Raw genomic sequence first — 17,716 nt, forward strand, 5'->3', positions numbered from 1 at the left:
GTCCGGGAAGATCCCACATTCTGCAGAGCAACTAAGCCTGAGCTCCACAACTACTGAGCCTGTGCTCTAGAGCCTGCAATCCACAACTACTGAGCCCGCATGCCACAACTACTGAAGCCCGCACAACTAGAGCTCATGCTCCGCAACAAGAGAAGCCAGCACAAGGAGAAGCCCGTGCACTGCAACGAAGAGTAGCCCCCACTCGCCACAACTAGAGAAAGCCCGTGTGCAGCAATGAAGACCCAATATAGCCAAAGATAAATAAATAAATATATTAATTAATTAATTTTTAAAAACCTACAAACAATAAATGCTAGAGAGGGTGTGGAGAAAAGGGAACCCTCTTGCACTGTTGGTGGGAATGTAAATTGATACAGCCACTATGGAGAACAGTATGGAGGTTCCTTAAAAAACTAAAAATAGAACTACCATGTGACCTAGCAAATCCCACTACTGGGCATATACCCTGAGAAAACCATAATTCAAAAAGAGTCAAGGACCACAATGTTCATTGCAGCTCTATTTACAATAGCCAGGACATGGAAGCAAGCTAAGTGTCCATCAACACATGAATGGATAAAGAAGATGTGGCATGAATATACAATGGAATATTGCTCAGCCATAAAAGGAAACAAAATTGAATTACTTGTAGTGAGGTGGATGAACATAGAGACTGTCATACAGAGTGAAGTAAGTCAGAAAGAGAAAAATAAATACCGTATGCTAACACATATATATGGAATCTAAAAAAAAAAAAAGGTTCTGAAGAACTTAGGGGCAGGACAGGAATAAAGACGCAAACGTAGAGAATGGATTTGAGGACACAGGGAGGGGGAAGGGTAAGCTGGGACAATGTGAGAGAGTGGCATGGACATATACACACTACCAAATGTAAAATAGATAGCTAGTGGGAAGCAGCCACATAACACAGGGAGATCAGCTCGGTGTTTTGTGACCACTTGGAGGGGTGGGATAGGGAAGGTGGGAGGGAGATGCAAGAGGAAGGAGATATGGAGATATATGTATATGTACAGCTAATTCACTTTGATATAAAGCAGAAACTAACACACCATCGTAAAGCAATTATACTCCAATAAAGATGTTAAAAAAAAAAAGAGGTATTGGGATTTTGCTGGCTTCATAGAACAAATTAATAAATTTTCATACTTGTCCATGTTTAAAAGTAACATTGGGGTAATACTGTCTTTGAAACATTGGTAGGGCTTACTCATAAATCTGTCTTGGCCTAGTGTCTTTTTTAGGTGTAAATTTTTTACTACTATTCAAATTTCTTCTGTAGTTATTAATCTGTTCAGAGCTTCTACATCTTATGTGTCAGTTTTATTAGTTGATATACAGTATCTTTAGAAATGTTTCCATTTCATCTAGATTTAATTATTTACTGTTATATAGCATTCGATATACAGATATTTACTAATTTGTGGCGTTTTTGTTTTTGTTTTTTACATTTCGCTGAAAACTTTTTATTGACCTTTTGGATAGAAACGAGAACTTATTTGCCAGGAAGCATGATTCCATTATACTTCTGCTGGAACCAGTGCATGGTCTCCTCTTTTCTGATTCTGTGTTTGGCCCTAATTCAGCCTGTCCTGTGCTTCTCATCTGCAATGCTGAAAACTGGCCTACCCAGCACCATGTAGAAGTCCAGCTCGTAGACATCAATTCTTGGGTCATATGTGATCCCCAATAGATGTGTTCTTGGATCGCAAAACCAGTTTCTAATATCTGAGAAGTTATTTTTTCTTAACACATGTTCTCCACACCCTTAGACATTTTTCCAGGATTTCTTCTGCCTTGGCCCCACGGACTGTGCAGTGAACAATCTTTTCATTTCTCCTGATGCCGAAGGATCTGACAGTGTATCTGGCTTTGGAGAACACAGGGGTCTGGCCTGTGAGCTGCGCCAGCACCTTGGCTGCTGGAGTCAGTCTGTCTCAACTTTCCCCCACACAGATGGTGAGGTAGAGCTTGCTGATGCAAAGTTCCCTCATGGGGTTCTCCTCTTCACCTTGATCCTATGCCATGATGTGAGAGGTGCTCAGAAGCAATCCTTCATCAAGTAGCGATGAAAGAGAGAATGAGAGAAGCGGGCCTTGTGAAGTGGGCTTCTCATGAAGATGGACATGCACAATACTGCAGCATCAACCACAAGTGTCTGACTTCAGCCTTACATCTCCATGCCTTGAAAGACAGTAGAGAAAGGAAATTCTCCCAGAAGACAAAACTTCAAGAAATATATCTCACTGTCCACTTTGCCTCAAGAAGACCTTCTGGTCTAAGGTGAGGACCTTATTTATTCCTTAGCATGATGTTTATTAAACACTCAATATGTCTCAGACACATATCTGTCACTAAGTACACTGGATAAACAAGTCAGACAACATCTTCCTTCATGGAGTTTATCTTCTCTTGAGAAGACCAGCAACGCCAAGCTTGTCTGACCACAGCCACCAGGCACCAAATTCACCATTAGCCTTGGAAACCCTGAATCTTTAATAATAGAAGGATACCTCCAGGGCACGTGGTTTCTAGCTGGTTACATGGTATCTCTTCCATCATGGAGGAAGGATAAATCTGTCTTTGCTTAAATAGACTTTTTCTAGAAATGGATTTGTGTTCTTGCCTATCATGCCACTACTGGGAACACCACCAAACACCTTACTTAATATCATTCACTATGATGGTAAACCATACACTATTACCTCCTACAAAGAAACTCGCTTCATAATAAAGTAAACAAGTCAGATGACACCCAAAGGAGTCATTGGTCTGCATGTACTCCATCATCCAGAAAGAGCTGCTCTTGAATGGCTATTAAAAAGTCAGCCATTTGACTGACTCTTGAACGGCTATTCAAACAGCCGTTGGCTGTGAACAAGCAAAGTAATGGTGCTCTTTCTCCCAAGCAAAAGTTCATTGGCCAGGGAATGAAGAGGTAGAGCTTGGGAGTCACACCTCTCATATGACACCCAATGAAAGGCTCAACAATTTTTTCCTTCCCATTCTCAAAAGATCTGGGCTCTGCTGATTTAGAAGGAAGGATCGCTCCTGTCATAGGAACACAATAATGATTGTGATGGAACTGGGAGCTGAAACAGTCACTTGTTCATTTTGAGATCTCAGGGAAGGAAGAAAGGAAAGTAGTAGGGAGGAACAGAGGAAGGAGGGGAGGGAGGGGGAAAAGGGGGGAATGGGGGAAGGATGGCACAGATGGAGGGAGAGAGAGAGGAGGAGAGGAGAAGAAGCAATCAAAAGGAAATTGCCTTGTTGCTAATGGGTAAAATTTGATGAGAAACAGAATGCCCAGTCTCAAGGTAGCTCTCTACAAAATACTTATCAATTTTCTTACTAATTCATAAGTAAAATTACTTATAAATTAACTTTGTAGTGAAGAAACCTGAAAATACCATCTATATTAGTCAGTTAGGGCTGCTATTAAAAATACCATACTGTTCTCCATAGTGGCTGAACCAATTCACATTCCCACAGTATGGAGGTTCCTTAAAAAACTACAAATAGAACTACCATATGACCCAGCAATCCCACTACTGGGCATATACCCTGAGAAAACCAAAATTCAAAAAGAGTCATGTACCAAAATGTTCATTGCAGCTCTATTTACAACAGCCCGGAGATGGAAACAACCTAAGTGTCCATCATCGGATGAATGGATAAAGAAGATGTGGCACATATATACAATGGAAAATTACTCAGCCATAAAAAGAAACGAAATTGAGCTATTTGTAATGAGGTGGATGGAACTAGAGTCTGTCATACAGAGTGAAGTAAGTCAGAAAGAGAAAGACAAATACCGTATGCTAACACATATATATGGAATTTAAGAAAAAAAGTGTCATGAAGAATCTAGGGGTAAGACAGGAATAAAGACACAGACCTACTGGAGAACGGACTTGAGGATATGGGGAGGGGGAAGGGTGAGCTGTGACAGGGCGAGAGAGAGGCATGGACATATATACACTAACAAACGTAAGGTGGATAGCTAGTGGGAAGCAGCCGCATGGCACAGGGATATCGGCTCAGTGCTTTGTGACTGCCTGGAGGGGTGGGATAGGGAGGGTGGGAGGGAGGGAGACGCAAGAGGGAAGAGATATGGGAACATATGTATATGTATAACTGATTCACTTTGTTATAAAGCAGAAACTAACACACCATTGTAAAGCAATTATACCCCAATAAAGATGTTAAAAAAAAATACCATAGATGGGTGGCTTAAACAACAGAAATTTATTTTCTCACAGTTCTGGAAGCTGGAAGTCCAAGATCAGGGTGCCAACCTGGTCAATTTCTGGTGATAGCTGTCTTTCTGGCTTGCAGATAACCACCTTCTTGCTGTGCCCTCACATGGCAGAGAGAACAAGCTCTCTAGATGTCTCTTCTTATAAGGGCACTGATCCTAAGCCTCGTCTAAATCGAATTATCTTCCAAAGACCTATCTCCAAATAGCATCACACTGGGGATTAGGGCTTCAACATAAAATTTTGGGAGGGACATAATTCAGTCTATAGCATCATCTTAACTAAGTGAAAAAAAGTTATCATCACCAATAATAGGACCAATCAATATCATTTGCCTCTGAATCTGATGCACTAAGGCAAACAGAACCAAATCTGTGATATTTCTGCCCCCCCAAAAAATAAAATAAAATAGTAATAACCTGAATCTAACCAGGAGGAAAACATAAGACATTCAAATTGAAAAATAACTGGCCAGTACTCCTCAAAAATGACAAAGTCTTGAAAGATATGGAAAAACTGAAGAACTGTTCCAAATTGATGAAAACTTAAGATCTTGACACAACAACTAAATATGTGTGATCCTGGATTTGATCCTGGACCAGAAAGGAGACAGCTTTATAAAGGATATTATTGAGACAATTAGCAAAATTTGGAAAGGGTCTGTGGATTAGCTGTAGTATTTTTTCAATGTTAATTTCCTGAGTTTTGTGGTTGTGCTCTGATTGTGTAACAGAGTAGCTTTATTTTGGGAAAATATACATACTAAAGTATTCATGTGTAATGGGATATCTGGGTGAAGAAAGAGTATATGGGAGTCTTTTGTACTGTTGTTGAAGCTTCTCTGTAGGTATCAAATTATTTCAAAATAAAAAGTTAAAAACAAGCAAAAAGATGAACTGAAACAAATTAGAGAGTAGTAAGCAAGAAGTACAAATGTGGAATTTGACCAGAGGGCAAATATTGAAATTGGCCTCGTATATTACTAAGGCACACAAACACAGCAGGCAGCAGGGTGGGGATGCTGAACGCCAGAGAGTCCCAGCATAAACTGGAACCCTCAAAAAGGGCTAAAATGCTCACATGTCGATAGCATCCCCCCCCATAGCAGAAGCTTATATAAATCCTCTTTCCCAGAGATTAAGATTAACCATATATTAATTCACAATCAAGGCAAGTGACACAGAGAGACAAGTCATAATGAGTGAGAGTAAGCTGAAACAATCAATAGATTTAGACTTGAAAAGACTTCAGATATTGGAATTATCAGATCCAGAATATAAAATATGTACAACATGTTTACAAAATAAAAGATGGATTGTAAAGCTAAGCAATCCATCAGACACTATCTGAAATGCTAAGGCAGATTTGGAAAAGAAACAAATCGAACTTTTTTTTTAAAGACTGGTTATTTTCATTGAGTTAGTCTCAGGGTCTTTTTTAAAAAACATATTTATTTATTTATTTGGCTGTGCTGGGTCTTAGTTGTGGTACACGGGATCTTCCTTGCAGCATGCGGGCTCAGTTGCAGCATGCAATCTCTTAGTTGCAGCATGCAGGCTCTTAGTTGCCGAGTGTGGGCTCTTAGTTTTGGCATGCAGGATCTAGTTCCCTGACCAGGGATCAAACCCAGGCCCCCTGCATTGGGAGCGCAGAGTCTTAACCACTGGACAACCAGGGAAGTCCCCAAATCGAATTTTTTGGAATGAAAAGTGTTATTGTTCAAATTTAAAGATCAATAGTGGAAAAGTTAAACAAAACCTAGGGAAAAATGAAGAGGGAAAGGGTGACCTGGGAGGTAGAGCGAATAACGTTATGGAGGATGCAACTTAGAGAGACAAGGTGATGAAACATATGATAGAGAGAGAGGTTACATATGTAGAATGAGAAATGGGATATACATTTAATCATAGTCCCAGAAACAGAAAATCCTGAGAATGGAGGAGAAGCTATATTTAAAGAGATAATGGCTGTGCATTTTCCAAAATAGGTAAAAGGCAAAAATCTACAGAAACAAGGAAGATAGCATACACCAAGCAGGGTAAGCAAAAACAAATCTATACCTATACATATTTTAGTGAAACTGTAGAACACCAAAGGCAAAGAGAACATGTTATTAGCAGCCAGAAAGAGAAGACAGATCCTGTCCAGAGGAATGACGATTATTCAGACAGCTGATAACAGAAATCAGAAGATATGCGAACTTCCCTGGTGGTCCAGTGGTTAAGACTACCTGCTCCCAATGCAAGGGGCCCCGGTTCGATCCCTGGTCAGGCAGCTAGATCCTGCATGCCACAATGAAGATCCTGCATGCCGCAACAAAGACTAATGTTATTTATTTATTTTAAAATAAATATTTATTTTAAAAAGGAAGAAACCAGAAGATACAGAATAACATCTTTCAAGAGTTGAGGGAAACACATGTCAACGTAGATTTCTGTGTCCTGAAAGCATACTATCTTTCAAGAACTAGGGCAAATGGAACATTTCTCTACAAGTAAAAATTGAAGGAGTATATGGCCAAGAGAACTTCACTAAAAGAACATCTGTATGATTTACTTGAGCAAAAAAGAAAACGTCTTTAAAGAAACATAAGAAAAGATGGTGAGCATAGAAAGTGATTGACTTTTAGGTAAATCCAAACAAATATTTCCTTATAAAATAATAAGAATAGGGACAAGGATACTACTTCATAGCTTTTTCCATTTCATCACTGGAGAAAAGAGATCATGGAGCTGTATTTATTTTCTGTCAACCATCACCTCCCTCAGCAGAATGTATGCTCCATGAGACTAGTGTCTCTGTCTGGTTTGTTCACTGCTTATGTCCAGTGCCCAGAACAGTGCCTGGCACATAGAAGGACTCAATAAACATGGATCAACTAGATGAATTAATGCGTTGTTTGACTGCAAATTCATCCTCACTATTCTAGTAACTGTATCCTGTCAATTAAGGTGTCCCACCCCCCTCCCAGCCCAGGAGTCAATCAGAATTTTTTCCCTGAAATTTGAATCTTACGCAGAGTGACACAGATACCATACCTGGCTGCAGCTCCCTCCTCCCAGTGATGGGGTCCAGAGGAGACCTGCTGCTGTGACCTTCAGAGCTAATATGATTCCCTCCCCAACAAGACACAGTTTTTCAGGTTTCCTTTGATTCTGTGAGTTACTGCATACCCTCCTAATAAATTCCTTTTTTGCCTAAGTTAGCTGGAATGTCTTGTGTATCAACAAGAAGTCCTCAGAGGGTGCAGTGCTATTGAGGAGAAGTCTGCTGACCATCTGATTTTCCTTCCTTAGTAGGTATTATCCTTGGATTTCTAGAGTTTTACCAGAATGTCCGTGTATAGGTCTTTTTCTTCCCCCCCCAAAATCCTGCTTAGCATTGGGTGGGTCCTTTCCATCTGAAGATTATAAATATCAATAAATTAATTGTTGGGACTTCCCTGGTGGCACAAGGATTAAGAATCTGCCTGCCAATGCAGGGGACAAGGGTTCGAGCCCTGGTCCAGGAAGATCCCACATGCCATGGAGCAACTAAGCCTAGAGCCCACGAGCCACAACTACTGAGCCCGCATGCCACAACTACTGAAGCCCACACGCCTAGAGCCCATGCTCCCCCACAAGAGAAGCCATCACAATGAGAAGCCTGTGCACTGCAACCAAGAGTAGCCGCCACTCACCACAACTAGAGAAAAGCCTGTGCACAGCAACAAAGACATAGCACAGCCAAAAATAAACTAAATAATGAATTAATTAATTTTAAAAAATAAAATAAAAAAGAAATAATGAAATGAGAGATGATGAAAACTAAAGAGTCCAGTCTTTTTCTAACCTCTGGAAACATTTCTTCTATTAGTTTATCTTCTTCCATTTTCTCCTTCTATCTTAAACCTTTGGTTGCCATTGTGTGTGGGGATTTCCTTTTCCAGTCTCCTTTTCTACCTTGTTAATACTGTACAATGGAAAGAAAATGTGTTTTCTGTATTTATGCCATAACTTTATGGAATTCTCTTACTATGTCTCTGTACTGCAGCCTGCATATGGATCTTGTAAACATGGAAATCTAGTCATGCCATTCCTCTGCTTAAAACCCTTCAATGGCTTCCCAGTGTTCACAGAGCAGTGTTCAAAATCCTCCTCCTGGCTGCCAGTGGTGCATGAGATCCACCTATGTCTCTGGCCCTCCTCCCTCTGCTTTCCCACTCTCCACTCACTCAAGACACTTGAGTCCCATTGATCTTCCCCCTGTACCTTCTCACCTTGGCACCTTACCCACACTCTATCTTTTGTCTGGAATGCCTTCTCCTTATCCATTTGGCCAGCCCAGTCACCCATGTTCTTCAATGACTGCCCAGACCTTGAGCTATTCCCTTGTATCTATCACAAAATATTTCCTTCATGGAATTAGAGTTATTTATGCAATTATTTGTTTAATGACTATTTTTGTTAATGACTATGGCAAGGCTATTGGTTTTATTTTGGGTACAAGATGATTACTGTTGGTAAAAGAATTATAGTAGGGGCTTCCCTGGTGGCACAGTGGTTGAGAGTCCGCCTGCCGATGCAGGGGACATGGGTTCGTGCCCCGGTCCGGGAAGATCCCACATGCCGCGGAGCGGCTGGGCCCATGAGCCATGGCCTCTGAGCCTGCGCGTCCGGAGCCTGTGCTCCGCAACGGGAGAGGCCACAACAGTGAGAGGCCCGCGTACCGCAAACAAACAAACAAACAAACAAAACAACTACTTTAAGAATTATAGTAGAGGGCTTCCCTGGTTGTGCAGTGGTTAAGAATCTGCTTGCCAGTGCAGAGGACATGGGGTCAAGCCCTGGTCTGGGAAGATTCCACATGCTGCGGACCAACTAAGCCCGTGCGCCACAACTACTGAGCCTGCGCTCTAGAGCCCTCGAGCCACAACTACTGAGCCCACGTGCTACAACTACTGAGCCCGCACACCTAGAGCCTGTGCTCTGCAACAAGAGAAGCCACCACAAGGAAAAGCCCGTGCACTGCAACAAAGAGTATCCCCTGCTTGCCGCAACTAGAGAAAAGCCCACGTGCAGCAGCGAAGACCCAATGCAGCCAAAAAAATGAATAAATAAAATAAATAAATTTATTTTTAAAAAAGAAGGATTATAGTAGAGATCTTTAATGATGATACAAGGCTCAGAGAAGTTCGGTCAAGACAACAAAGACCAAAGTGGATCCAGAATTCCCACCTGCCTTGGAATAGGGGATTATTACCATTGCCTGTTACCATTCTCTTCAGTGCTCCAAGCTGCTTGTTACAGGGCCTAAGGGATCTATCCCATAAATAATGATACCTGCCTCAGTGTCGTAGGGATTGAATAAATACATGTAAAGCCCTTCTGAAACAGTGCCTGGCGTATAGTAAGCAGTGTACCAGCTGTTATTGAAGGCCCTGGGAACCCTGTACTTTTGCCCTTGGGTCTTGTTTGTCTGAATACTGGAGAGGTGAGTAGGCTGGGTAGCTGATAAAGACAAGTGTCTGGAAGGGCACCACGCGATATACAGAAGGAGCCTCATTTTTGAATCTGCCCTGCACTCAAGGGCCGGGAGGAATCCATCTTCACCCCACTGACAACCTCCCTCAGGACAATGTTACAAATGAGGGCAATTCTCTTTTGGATTTAAATTTAAATTGTAGTAACTTGGTTTCGGACAAAACAGTTATATGTTTCCAAGTTCAAAAAGTACAAAAGGCTCTGCATTGAAGCCTCCCTCCCACTCCTTCCCCAGTCCCCCAACTCACCTCTCCAAGGTATTACCAGCTCCTTTTGTCCCTACCAGGGATATGTTATGCATTTTTAAACGAAGCACACCCATTCTTCCTCCTCTCCATCACCTGATACTAAATCATATACACTTTTCTGCTTGCCGTCTCCTCTTTCCCGTTGTTGTCTGCTGCCTTTTAACATTTTTTACTCATTTAGTGATGTTTCAAGGGAGTAAAGATAAATCTTCATTCGACCATCTTTTTTTTTTTTTTTTTTTTTTTTTTTTTTTTTTTTTTTTGCCGTACTGCACGGCTTGTGGGATCTTAGTTCCCTGACCAGGGATTGAACCCAGGCCCTCGGCAGTGAGAGCACGGAGTCCTAACCACTGGACCGCCAGGGACTTCCCTCAACCATCATGTTTAACTGGAACCTGAATGAGATTTTTTTCTCATTTCTTTTTGTACCGTTCGTGGGTGGTGTAAAAGGAGGATATAAATTTATATGCTTTTATCTTCTATCTAGCCACTTAAGACTGGCAAACATAAGAAATATTTATATGTCCCCCACTGTTGGTGAGGGGATATAAGCACTTACACAGATACATTTAGGGAAAAAATTGTCATAGTTTTTTAAAATTCAAATGAAAAATATGGGGCTCTATTTGAAGCATTGGCCTTGATTGACCATCCTTTCTTCATTTACATCTACCTTCCTTGGCTTCTGGGACACATCGATCTCCTTGTCTTCCTCTCTGCTCATTCATTCTTCTGTGTCTTTTTGGTGGAGTCATCCTCTTCTATCAGTAAGTCACTGAAACCCTGATGGTCCTCAAGGCAGTTTGATACCCTCTTTTCTCCTCATTACACATTCTACCTGCTAAGTGGTTTCATCCACAGCTACTACCTCAGTTAATATTTCATTAACTTTGGAAAATTCACAAACATTATTGCTTCAATTCTTTCTTCTGTTCCTTTCTCCTTTCCTTTCTGGTATTCCCACTACACGTAAGTTATACCTTTTGTCATTGTTGCATAGTTCTTGGATCATCTGTTCTGTCTTTTTCATCCTTATTTCCTTTTTGCATTTCAGTTTTGAAAGTTTCTATCAACATATCTTCAAGCTCACTGATCCTTTACTTGGCTGTGTCCAGTTTATTTATGAGCCTATCAGAAGCGTTCTACATTTCTGTTCAAGTGTTTTTGATTTCTAGCATTTCCTTTTGATTCCTTCTTAGAGTTCCCATCTGTCTGCTTGTATCATCCATCTCTTTTTGCACGGTGTCCACTCTTTCCATTAAAGCCCTTAATATTAATCATAGTTATTTTAAAGTCCTGGTCTGATCATTCCAACATCCTTGCCATCAGCCTGGTTCTAATGTTTGTTTTGTTCAGACTGTGTTTTTTGCCTGTTAGCATGCCTTGTAAGTTTTTTTCTTGAAAGCCAGATATGATGAATCTGGTAAAAAAAAAAAACTGAGGATATGCCTTTAGTGTGTTTATGTTTATTTGGCTAGGAGTTAGGCTGTATTTACTGTTTGCTGTAGCTATATGCATCAGAGGATAACATTTCCTCCAGTGTCCTCATTTTTGCATCCCTCGTTGTCTTTGGGTTTCCCTAGAGACTCTGTCTTGAAATAGAGTCTGAGCCTTACTGTTCATTTAGCTATAATCCACTGTTATTATACAGGAGCCAGATCGATATGGTGGTAAGGTGGGGATAGGTGAAGTGTTTATAGTTTATAATTCAATTTTGGTCTATTAGTGAGCCTGTGCTCCTGGTCTGTGACCTGCACAAGTGCTTCTCTGCTGTTTTGTTTGTTTCTTTAGGTGAGATAGGAAGTCTAGAGGGGGCTGGAGTTGGGTATTTCCCTTCTCCCAAGTCAATTAGGCTCTGGTAAAATACATAGGGCAGGGGCTTCCCTGGTGGTGCAGTGGTTAAGAATCCACCTGCCAATGCAGGGTACACGGGTTTGAGCCTGGTCCGGGAAAATCCCACATGCCGCGGAGCAACGAAGTCCGTGCACCACATCTACTGAGCCTGCACTCTAGAGCCCGCACTCTAAAGCCCGTGAGCCACAACTACTGAAGCTCGTGTGCCACAACTACTGAAGCCCGTGGGCCTAGAGTCTGTGCTCTGCAACAAGAGAAGCCACCGCAATGAGAAGCCCTCGCACCGCAATGAAGAGTAGCTCCCGCTCGCTGCAAGTAGAGAGAGCCCACGTGCAGCAGCGGAAGACCCAACGCAGCCAGTAAATAAATAAATAAATAAATAAATAAATAAATAAAATATATTAAAAAATACATAGAGCAGGATGTCATTATGGGGAACAGAATGATCTGGTTTATTTCAAAATGGTTGCTTTCCCCTCCCCCTGTCAGCAGCATGAGAGGACTTTTTTTTCCAACCTATACTCTGAGAACCTGAAAGAGTTCCTGGAGGTAACACTCAGCAACGTGTGGGGACTCCAGAAGTTTTAACTCTCAAGCTTGTCCACACATCCGGATCCTCCAGCAATTTGTCAATTACATTTTAGGTTTTTCTACCAGCACTGGCTCCAGTGGCAAGAGTAAACTTTGCTCCTGGTAAATGGTGATTCTTGGTGTTCATCTCTCTTTTCAGTTCTGGAGGCATCAGTTCTCTGATGAATCTAAGAAAAGCTGTTGATTTTCAGTTTGCTCAGCGTTTTCTTAGAAGAAAACCAGAAGCCAGAATTCCCTTAATTAATAGTTCCACACCAGTGACTCATAATTTAAATTTCCAGCCTAGGCTTCTCCTGTGAGCTCCAGAATCATCTGTGCTCCTACCTGAATGTCTGGGGCACCTCAACTCAAGGTGTTTGAGACCAGATTTATGACACACATGCACCAAATAACAATTGATCTTCTTTCAATTTTCCTCATCTCTGAAACCCTTACCAACCAGTTTCCCAGGGTACAGACCAAAAACTCATCCTTGATACCTTTCTCCCTTACATCTCTACATCCAATGCCTCACCAAGACTTGTTGATTTTATTGGGTGGGCCAAAAGTTTCGTTCGTTTTTTTCCGTAAGCTGGCTCTAGTAGCACTTAGTTGTCTTTAACTTCATTTGAAACAGTTTTGTTAGATCGTATGTGACAACTGTCATATCAGCGTGCATCTAAAAAAAGACATCAAAATTGGTGAATTTTTGTGTAGCCATTTTAATATCGAAGATGGAAGAACAAAAAAGCGACATTTTCCGCAAATTATGCTTTATTATTTCAAGAAAGGTAAAAACGCAATCGAAACGTGAAAAAAGATTTGTGCAGTGTATGGAGAAGGTGCTGTGACTGATTGAACGTGTCAAAAGTGTTGCGAAGTTTCATGCTGGAGATTTCTCCCTGGACGATGCTCCACGGTCGGGTAGACCAGTCGAAGTTGATAGCAGTCAAATCGAAACATTGCGAATGATCAATGTTATACCTTGCAGGAGACAGACAACATATTCAAAATATCGAAATCAGGCGTTGAAAATCATTTGCACCAGCTTGGTTATGTTCATCGCTTTGATGTTTGGGTTCCACGTAAGTTAAGCGGAAAAAAAAACCATCTTGACTGTATTTCCACCGCGAGTATCTACTGAATCATAAAGAAAAAGTTCCTTTTTTGAAACAAATTGACAGGGGATGAAAAGTGGATACTGTACAACAATGTGGAATGGAAGTGATCATGGGGCACGTGGGGCAAGTGAAATGAACCACCATCAACCACACCAAAGGCCGGTCTTCATGCAAAGAAGGTGGTGGTGTGTATATGGTCGGATTGGAAGCTCTATTATGAGCTCCTTCTAGAAAACCAAACGATTAATTCCAACAAATACTGCTCCCAATTAGACGAACTGAAAGCAGCACTTAGTGAAAAGTGTCCAGAATTAGTCAACAGAAAGTGCATAATCTTCCATCAGGATAACGCAAGACTGCATGTTTCTTTGATGACCAGGCAGAAACGGTTACAGCTTGACTGGGAAGTTCATCTGCTGTATTCACCAGACATGGCACCTTCGGATTTGCATTTACTTAGGTCTTTACAAAATTCTTTTAATGGAAAAATTTCAATTTCCTGGAAGACTGCAAAAGGCCCCTGGAACAGTTCTTTGCTCAAAAAGGTAAAAAAGTCTTTTTTCAATAAAGTTCTTGGTGAAAATGAAAAACGTGTCTTTTGTTTTTGCTTAAAAACCGAAGGCACTCTTTGGCCCACCCAATACTTCCTTGATACCTTCACAAGAATCCATATGTCTTTCTGTATTGTCACGATCGTGGTCCAAGTCACTTGCTTGAACTGCAATGACATCCTACTTTTGTCCGCTTCACTTCTGAAGACCCCTTACCTCAAACAACCCTTCAAAATGCAAATCTGATTATATCCCACCATACTGCTCTGTGCACCCGCGCAGCCCTGTTCAGCCCCTCCAGCGCGCTGGGTCCTCTTGGCCACAGAGACTGTAAGTTCTGCTCCCTCTGTCTGGAATGTGCTTTCGTTCCTTTCACCTGGTCCACTCCCAGCCCATTTTCTCAGATCTCCATTCAAGCCTCATGCCCTCAGGAAAACCTTTCCTGGTGCCTCAGGCTCGGTTACTATCCTTCCTTTTATTCTCACAGAACTCCACCCTGCCCCTTCACAGCACTTTGTAATTACATATTCATTAGCAAGATTATTTCCTCTCCCACTAGACTATGAAATCCAAGAGACGAGGGAACAAGTCTATTATACTCACCATTGTATCTCCAGCCCACGGCACAGGGCTTGGCACAAAGTAGCTGCTAAGAAATATTTGTTAAGTGGCTAAATTAAATCTCTCATCCACATTCTGATACCTCTCAGATTTACACAGCTAGCCTGGTCCTCCCTCCTAATCAATCTACAGACTCCAGCTCCTGCTGGAAAGCTCCTCCTGGGGGACTCTCAGACAGTCTCCCCTCTTCTGGAGTGTCCTGATCTGGTGAATGGTATCACCTTTCACCCCACGACCTCGGGCAGAACCCCGATGTCATCTTGGAGTCATGCTTCTCCCTCGACCACCAGTTTCTGGAAATCCCAAAGTCTACCTTCCTATATCCTACGTGTCCCTCAAACCTCCCCTTATTTTCTTCCTCATTATCCCAACCCTATTTCAGATTCCCGTCACTTCTTGCTTGCTACAGTAGCTTCCAGAGAGGTCTCCCTAAGAAGATCTTGTCCTTCCAAAAGACTGTCCACAAAGAAGTCGCTTTGAAATACAAATCTGATTCATTTCTGTTCTCTTCTATTCTGCCCAGTTCTATTCTATTGACGCAGGCTTCCACCCACTCCACTGCCCTGCCTGCCTAAAACCCTGCTGTATGTGACCTGCCTCTGAGGGTAGCTTCTTTCAGTTCCCATAAGAACCATGGCTTCTGGTTTCCAGACCTCCATTCTGCTGCCACAGCCTCCTCCTCTCCACACATCTTCCCTCCCTCCCTTCCCTCTTCACCTCGCCAGCTCCTACTCAGGTGAGGGGTGCGGCCTCTCCCAGAAGTTCCCACAGCACCCCACATGTCTCCCATCAAAGCACTTTGACCCTGCTCTTACCCCTTCTTTGCTTCTCCTCCTCCCCTAGAATGAAAGCGTCATCCTTATAGGGACCTTGATTTTAGCCAGGTCTCTGAGTAGGTATAGAAAGTGGTTGGTAAAAACTGCTGAGCAAACGAAGGGTCACTGCATTTGCGAGCATCAGGATGAATTGTGATGCTGCCCTTTTGGAGGAATCTGAGCATGTAAGATGCTGGAAAGGAGGATCATTGCCTCACAAGTGCCAGCCCCACTACTACTTCGGCAATGGCAATAATCCCATTATTAAGGTGTGTATGTTCTCCGTAGTTCCTGAATCGAGAAATTGGAAACAGCAGGACATCCGGCACACAGCCTGGAAAGGCAGCAGAAGGGGCTGGGGGCCTGTGGCTGACACTGCGACGCTGTGTGGCAGCCATCATCGGCCGCCCGGAAGTTAATCCCATTGAAGGAAGGTTTTTTAAAAATCTTTGCTGAAGCAGCAATTCCTTGGCACTGACCACCAGTACGCAAAGAAAGGTGCAGTGTAACAGCTGCTACGGGTGGTTTTTTTTTCTTCCTTTCCCAGACCTAGTAAAGGGGGAGAACTTGAAAGTCTTCTAGCTGAAATGAGCGCTGGGAGGCAGCTGATGGGTTGATGATCAAAGACTCCAGGTGTTTGGCTGAGAATTACGTCTCCGGGAGAACACAGGGGAGGTATGAACGCAGAAAGGGGGAAGTGATGTGTGGGAGAGGAGGACGGCTGAGTGCTAAATCCAGGCTAAACATAGCAAAAATTCCTGGGGTTTTGCCCACTTAAGACTGGAGGAGACAGAGAAATTTTCTACTGTACGAACTAAGTGGTCCCACAGGTGGGCAAATGAGGTGTATCATCAATGAAACTCTTGTGGAAAGGGATGCTCTGTGCCTCAGTTTCCCCACACAGGGAGGGGGGAAAATGTTCTTTTCTTTTAAGATCAATAAGATAATTATTTCACTTTAAAATAGGAGGAGGGACTTCCTTGGTGGTCCAGTGGTTGACTCCACGCTTCCACTACAGGGGGCTTGGGTTTGATCCCTGGGGAACTAAGATCCCACATGCCACGTGGCACGGCCAAAAAATAAAAATTAAAAAAAAATAAGTAAAATAGGAGGAGACGGACATGAATGGGGTTTAGTTACGGTGGGAAGAACAATTTATAAAGGGCTTCCGAGGGGACTTGATGGAAATGGGAAGGGTTACGATGCTCAAGGGACAGCTGCTCCGGAGATGGACCTCTGAGTGGAAGCCTGAAAAGATCTGGGGAGGGACCTCCCTGGTGGTCCAGTGGTTAAGATTCCACACTTCCATTGCAGGGGTTCGATCCCTGGTCAGGGAACTAAGATTCTGCATGCTGTGCAGCACGATCAAAAAAAAAAAAGAAAGAATAAAGGTCTGGGGAATTGAGCTCTCATGGTAGAGGAAATAACTGCAAAGACCCTAAAACAGAAGAGTTTGGAATGCTTGAGGAGCTGCAGAGCTGTAAGTGTCTGGAGCCAGGTAGAGGGGGGGGTTACATGAGTAAGGGAGGGAGCTAGTTCATGCAGGGCACAAAATAACTTTGGAGTTTGCTAGTAATAGAGGTTATCAAAAGGTTCTAAGCAGGAAAGCAGTATCATCATAACTGTTGTTTAAAAGATTACTCTGGGCTCCAAATGGAGAATGAGCTCGGAAAGGTAGGGATGGAGGTAGCGTGCACAGCAGGGAGTCAGGAGTCAGGGCTGGGAGGCCTCCAGGCAGGAGGTGTGGTGATGGCAGAGGAACCAGCGAGAAGTCGTGGGCCGCAGACTAATTTTGGATTCTGGAGCCAACAGTCCTCATTTCAGGCTTGGAGGTGGGGTGCGAGGGAAACAGGAAGCAAAATAAAAGTTAGTAGGTGTTTGGTACATTTACTAAGTGACTCACTCGCTCACTGGAGGCCATGAATGAGTGAACTTCCCTTTCCTATGAGATCTCCATGGCTCCTGGCAGCCAGCTGTTTGCCAAGATTCCTACTCTGTTTTTTTGTTTTCTTTTTATAAATTTATTTATTTTTATTTTTGGCTGCGTTGGGTCTTCGTTGCTGTGCGCAGGCTTTCTCTAAGTTGCGGCGAACGGGGGCTACTCTTCATTGTGGTGCATGGGCTTCTCTTGTTGCGG

At 42.6% G+C, this 17,716-nt stretch overlaps 1 pseudogene across 1 annotated transcript; it reads right to left on the reverse strand.

Annotated features, from left to right (window-relative positions):
- Positions 1-1,513: 1,513 nt before the first annotated feature.
- On the reverse strand, positions 1,514-15,977 carry LOC309970136 (large ribosomal subunit protein uL5-like; annotated as a pseudogene). The gene is made up of 2 exons: positions 15,798-15,977; positions 1,514-2,036 (listed from the first exon to the last, which is right to left on the reverse strand). The product of its transcript is annotated as a large ribosomal subunit protein uL5-like (transcript).
- Between the last annotated feature and the right edge of the window lie 1,739 nt (positions 15,978-17,716).

The sequence above is a fragment of the Leucopleurus acutus genome (genome assembly GCF_964270905.1).
Source record: "Leucopleurus acutus genome assembly, chromosome: 12".
In the NCBI taxonomy this organism is placed as follows: domain Eukaryota; kingdom Metazoa; phylum Chordata; class Mammalia; order Artiodactyla; family Delphinidae; genus Leucopleurus; species Leucopleurus acutus.